Source organism: Lolium rigidum, chromosome 1 (genome assembly GCF_022539505.1).
Source record: "Lolium rigidum isolate FL_2022 chromosome 1, APGP_CSIRO_Lrig_0.1, whole genome shotgun sequence".
In the NCBI taxonomy this organism is placed as follows: Eukaryota; Viridiplantae; Streptophyta; class Magnoliopsida; order Poales; family Poaceae; genus Lolium; species Lolium rigidum.
In genome coordinates, this window is record NC_061508.1 from 359764185 (window position 1) to 359769953 (window position 5769).

The 5769-nt window shown below is 40.5% G+C and overlaps 1 long non-coding RNA gene across 4 annotated transcripts; it reads left to right on the plus strand.

Moving 5' to 3' along the window:
- Positions 1-1856: 1856 nt before the first annotated feature.
- On the plus strand, positions 1857-4996 carry LOC124702815. 4 transcript variants are annotated; one of them, XR_007002710.1, is made up of 7 exons: positions 1857-1968; positions 2408-2460; positions 2581-2621; positions 3981-4109; positions 4301-4382; positions 4512-4583; positions 4663-4996. It is a non-coding gene; the product is annotated as an uncharacterized LOC124702815 (long non-coding RNA). The 4 variants fall into 4 exon arrangements; XR_007002697.1 differs by having other exon boundaries at positions 1871-1968; positions 2242-2460; XR_007002696.1 differs by having other exon boundaries at positions 1869-2460.
- Positions 4997-5769: the final 773 nt, after the last annotated feature.

Sequence of the window (5769 nt, forward strand, 5' to 3'; positions counted from 1 at the left end):
CATCCCTGTCCCGACTCTAATTCTCTCGCACTCCTCTCCCCCACCCACCTCTCTCTCTCGCGTGCCGCCGCCGTCCGCCGCCGGCCGCGTCCGCCGCCTCTACTCACAGAGAGAACTGCGTCTTGTGCCCCTCCACTGGATCCCTACTCTCGCCCCACCGCTCCGCACCTGAGAGCGACGTCGCGGCTAACCCTAGCAGTGGTTCAGCACGGTCGCCGCCGCGGTTCCCGCGCCGCCACACCTCGTGCTTCTCCCCGTACGACACCTGCGGCATGCTTCTCGGCCCCGCCCCCGTGCTCCTGCTCCTGCTCCTCCTTGTTTTTGCCGTGCGGCTTGGCGCCGACCGCGACGAGCCCTCACACGACGCCATCCTCCCTATCCTACGCAGGGGCCTGCCCCGCCGTGGGCGCCCTCGAGGACCGCAACATCGCCAGGGACCACGACAATCAAGGCCTCCTCGTCGACGACCAGCGCCGACCAGACCACGCGCGTCGAGGCCGAGGCGCGTACCGTCGCGGGCGAGGGTGGAGCTCCAGCAGGTCCTCGCCGACGTGCGGGTGCTGGCTGCGCGTCCTCAGCGAGCAGCTAGGGCGTACTCGGTCCGAGTCGGCCAAGGGCTGACAACATCGCTATCCAAGGATATCGAGAAGGGCAGGTAACCCGTCCGTTTAATTCCTTAGAATCAAAGGGAAGGCTCCGTGACTACTCTTGTTCAAATTGAGACCAAAACCCTACTACCGAGTTCATGTCATGATTCAGTTTTAGCGCTGAGATTCTATTTTTGGATAATTTGTGTGGATGTTGTGAATGCACTTTGTATTAATTCTCATGGTTAGTGTTAGGATTTTTCTAATTCCACAGAACCTGCTAGAGAAATTTTCTGGGGCATTCATGCACATACAAAAGCAGCTCTTGTGGTGTTGACTCTTGAGCTGCTATAGATTGCTATGCTCAAGGGAGCCAATCTGTCCATGGAAGTGTTTAGATTGTTGGCATGTCAAGCATTAGGGTTATAGCTTCAATGAAGCCTTGTCTTTGATCGGAAGATCAATGAGTTACAGTTAAGCTATTTTTCTAGTACCTTCCATGTTGCATGAGTAGAAGTATGAAAGCACATGTCTTAAGAAAAATCCACTGTTTATGTGCTTAACAATTTTCGGTAGCAAAGATAGAGTTACTTGGGGGGATTGATATAGACTATGGTGGTGCATTTTTTTTTGCTAAAGACTAAAGATCACCTGTGTCATTTTCACAGCAATTTTTTGGTTCACTTGAATTTGTAATGAATGGTTTATGCTCATCTGATGGTGTGTAAGGCTGCAAGTCATTCTCAGGAAATGCAAGGTACACCTTAGATAAAAGCTTCCAAGCGCCTCCTATATAAGTAGATATACTGAGCCTTATTTTGTTTGCACTTTCTTGACAAATATAGTGGTACACAGCCATAAGGCTTTTGTTGTACTTACATAGTACTTCTGCACTCAGTTTTGCCATAAGTCATTATCTATTGAAGTGTCAAATGACTATTCCTGTGGGAAGCAACCTGTTTTATACTTCCATCTCCTCCCTGTTCTTATGGTCCTCAAGTGGGCTACACAATTTGTGGCCTGCCTATGCAAATCTTAGGTTTTTTTTGAGTCATTGCTGGAAAAATAACTCAGGTTGCATGTATTATATTAATGGAAGAAGTGGCAGACAAAGTTCATTTTTCTGCAGAATCTTGTAAGGTTTCTGAATTATTGTGACTTTGCGAGTAGTGGTTGAAAAGCAAGGTCGCCACGGCAGCCTGTATTACGCGCACTTGATGTTATCAGGATTTTGTAGTTAATTTCTGTTTTTCCGCCATCAAAACATTAGCACTAAGTTGTCTGCATTTTCCAGAAAGGACAAGGAAAAGCAATTCCCCATCGAGTAATGCGACCCCAACACCACTCCCAGGACTTGATTGAGGATTTGAATGCATGCATGGTAATTACCCTATTCTGAGCATTGCCATTTTCTTTTTCTGAAGTTTTGTTTGAGTGCTAGAGTAACAGGATCAGAAGGATGACCAACATTTTATTACATTCAAAGAACAGCTTCACTATTTACAGGTTTAGTTTTTGTGTGATTCAAAGAATGGCTTCACTATTTGCAGATTACTTAGGTTCCACTTTCATAAGTACTATATTAAAGTGCAAGTCACTCCTTTTTCTCCTCTTTCTTCCTTTGAGCTCCTGTTTCTCTAATTTGCTGTACCAGTGGAGGAAGATGACGAACCAACCACAAAGAATACTTCTCCCCAACTCATCTCATCTACTAGAACAGCATCATCTCTCCCTAATTTGCCGTTTGAGCACTCGATCTGTTTTAATTTTTTCCCTCTCCTCTTAATACCTTCCATAATCTAATTATTGCATCGTTTCAGAAGGTTCATGAGTTTGATGTACTAGATGGAGAAGTACGGTTCAGAATCTGCAGGTAAGACAAGCATTGCATAATAATAAGTTGGCATCAATTTTATTTTCTCATGTGGGTTCTCTGAGAAGCATGCATAAATCGTGTTTTAACTGCTGCTTTTTTTGGGTACAATGCTTACAGGAAATTCATCTATACGGATGTGTCACATAAATGATGAAAATGTACGGCTCCCTGTAGATAAAACTGTCATGTTGTTTCACTTTGATCATCTAATCTTTTTTGTTGAGTGCATGTTATTATTAGTTGGTTGCTTTCTTAGGGAAATTTGTTCTCAGCAGATGCATGTTATTAGTCTTACAGCATAGGTACGTATAGAAGTGTACAACGACATCGTCATATAATTATTCGATCCCTCCATTAATATAATTTTCAACGAGTCCAAAGTTCTGATGGTTTCAGGCATATGATTCAAAAAAAATCTTCAGCAGGAATTAGTGGATATTTTGCACACAAGATATGCTTTAAAATTATATATGATCATTGGGTCATTGGGTAAGCATTCCTGTTGTTAGCTTTCTGTAAAGTTACAATTTGTATGAACTGAATCAAATTTGCACAGATTGCCAAAACTGAACCTGAAAGATAGTCATGCATAAAGGGTGACTACATAGAGTGTGTGTAAAAATGCACCACTGGTGCAAAATAAATACACATTACTGGAACCATTAGTACATTGTAAAAATCAAACGGAGTGGGCAATTTCTAGATGTGACCAGGTCGTGTGCTAAATGTTAACATAGAGAGGTCAGCTCAGAGAATAAGAGAAACTACCTAAAGTTCACAAAAATATTTCTTTATCCTGAAGTTACACTCATGGTTACAACTTTTCAAAAAAACAAGTTCACAGAATTGTGGCTTATTATGAGGTTACACATTCTATACCAACTGGTTGATTCCGATTAATATCATAGGATTGGTATAGCCTAAAGTTACACTAATAAATATTAAAAGACCATGATCAGTTGATATTCAGATAATTTGCTTATATTTGAATTTGCTAGCTTGACTATACTAGTGCATATCTCAGCCAAGTGAATCGAAAGTATAAAACTGTGTGTGTGCTTCCAACTTTAGTCACTCTGCCCTGAAGTTTAGGCCCTTATTCTTGGTTAGATCTGGAAACTAAAGATGGCCTTTCAAAAAAGGCTTTATTCAGTAATTCACTTATATGATTCCGGGATTCAGGTACATGTAAAGGGAATTTCTAAAGCTATAACACTTACTTGGGCTGGTGCAACTGTTTACGTAATTTGTAATCTTCTTTTACTATATGGACAGTATTTCGACCTTTGTTAGATCTCTGTGCACTAGATGTTGGCTCTTCATCTTGAAGCTCTATGGTTGTCTGATGAATATTTGTAAGCTGCATCTTCTGTAGATGGGTAGTTAGTAAGACCCAACTATTAACGAGTTGTGATTTAAACATTCTTTATATGATCCAGAAGAAGGAAATTTAAATGGGTAGTTAGTATACTTTTAAGACCCAACTGTTAATACGATATTATTCCATTGTTTTGTAGTGTGCATGTTTTGATTAAGATCTGGATCACTTCTCCTGCTTGAAAACTATAGGAGGTTGGTTCGAGCGTCAATGCCTTCCCTTTGATCCCGCTGCCGCCCCTGGGTCAGCGAGTGGCAAGCTACATGAGGTATCACTAAAATCTTTATATATCTACAATTTCTTTGTGGCTGAACAGAATGCATCGAAGATTCAGTTCACATGTTATCCATAAAACTGCTTATAACTCGCTGCATCCAGTGCTCAACTTCATGTAAGTTTTATCTGTATAGATGAGTTCTTACCGGTTACATTCATTATCTTATCTGTAATGTTTTCTAGATTTCACGGCACATGGGCAATAGATGACAAGCCGATAAGAATTTCAATGGGGAAACCACCTAGATTGGAACCAGCGGAATAGGTTAGTTTCGTATCAGATCTTTTGTTGATACAAGTATGGGTGGGTACGGCAGTGCCAAAAGCACACAAAATATGGAGATCAATGCACGCTTCAGAGTTGAGTTAATCGTGAAATTCTTTTATTTACCAGGTTACACCAGTTCTGAGGGCCACTGCATATAACACCTATCCAGCAAAATGGGCAATGCTCGGTTTTGTTCAAGTAAGTATTTTCCTTGCTATGATCAGATATATCCTGGATAACTTTAAACATTAATGTTAATTTGATGATTTACTGTCAGTTGGCCTCCTATGAAGCCATGGGATATTGTTAGGTCAAAAACAAATATCAATAAGTTCAAGGATTAATTGTGGGCTGCAACTCAACATAAAAATAAACGGCGAACTGATCGACTTAGTAATTAATTGTGGGCTGCAACTCAGCATCAAAATAAATGACGAACTGATGGACTTAGTAATTAAATGTGTCACTGCATTTAGTCAGTGGTTACGTCTATGTTTTTATGTTCAGATTTCATCTGTACTTATATGAGAAAGGGGAAACCCCTATAGGTGAAAATAGGTGTAAGATTTAATGTAAATCAGATACATTGTTAATATATATGGATTGGTTAACATTTAGTTCATGCATATTTAGACTTTTCCCAACAAATATTTGTCTCCCATGTAATGTTAAAAAAATTATATAAGGTTTATGACATTACACAAGAGCAATATAATATCCATAAGAATATCTATATCCTCAAATTTCATCATGTTGCATTAACCCGTGCGCTGAAGCTGATATAACTGAGTACTTGATACATCAGGTCAATTTTTGTATTAAGTTATCTACAGGTTAATTTTTTGTTATTGTTAGCTAAGTGTTCTTATTTGATAGGTTCAGAAACTAAGGGGAACATGGTGATTTTTTTCAAAGTAGACGGCCTATCCATGTTACAAATTCAATGTTCATCACATAATTTAAACCTCTGTAATCACCATTGATTTAATCATACTAGAAGGATTAAACGCTGCAGGTTTTCATCTATTGCATCAATAGTGCCGTGGCATTTTCTTATATGGTCTCATTAGAAATCTGATAAGAAAATTATGCCTCCACAGGTCTGATTGAGTCTCCACATACGTATTGAATTAGGTCTGAAGTTGCATTTTGACGTCTCCTACGCCGCGAGTGGTTTTGTACCCCACGTGCGGCACGTCCGCAGCCTCCTCTTTCTGCCCTACAACAACCGTCTACTTTCTGTCTTTCTAAGCCACGGTTACTTTTTTCAGTCACAGTAAGGATTTTGGAGACGGAAAGGATTAGAATTTGTGTGGTTATTTAGGGAACCCACCGTTTTTAAAGTTGTGCACACAATCACGTAAAACCACAGAGCCATTTGGCA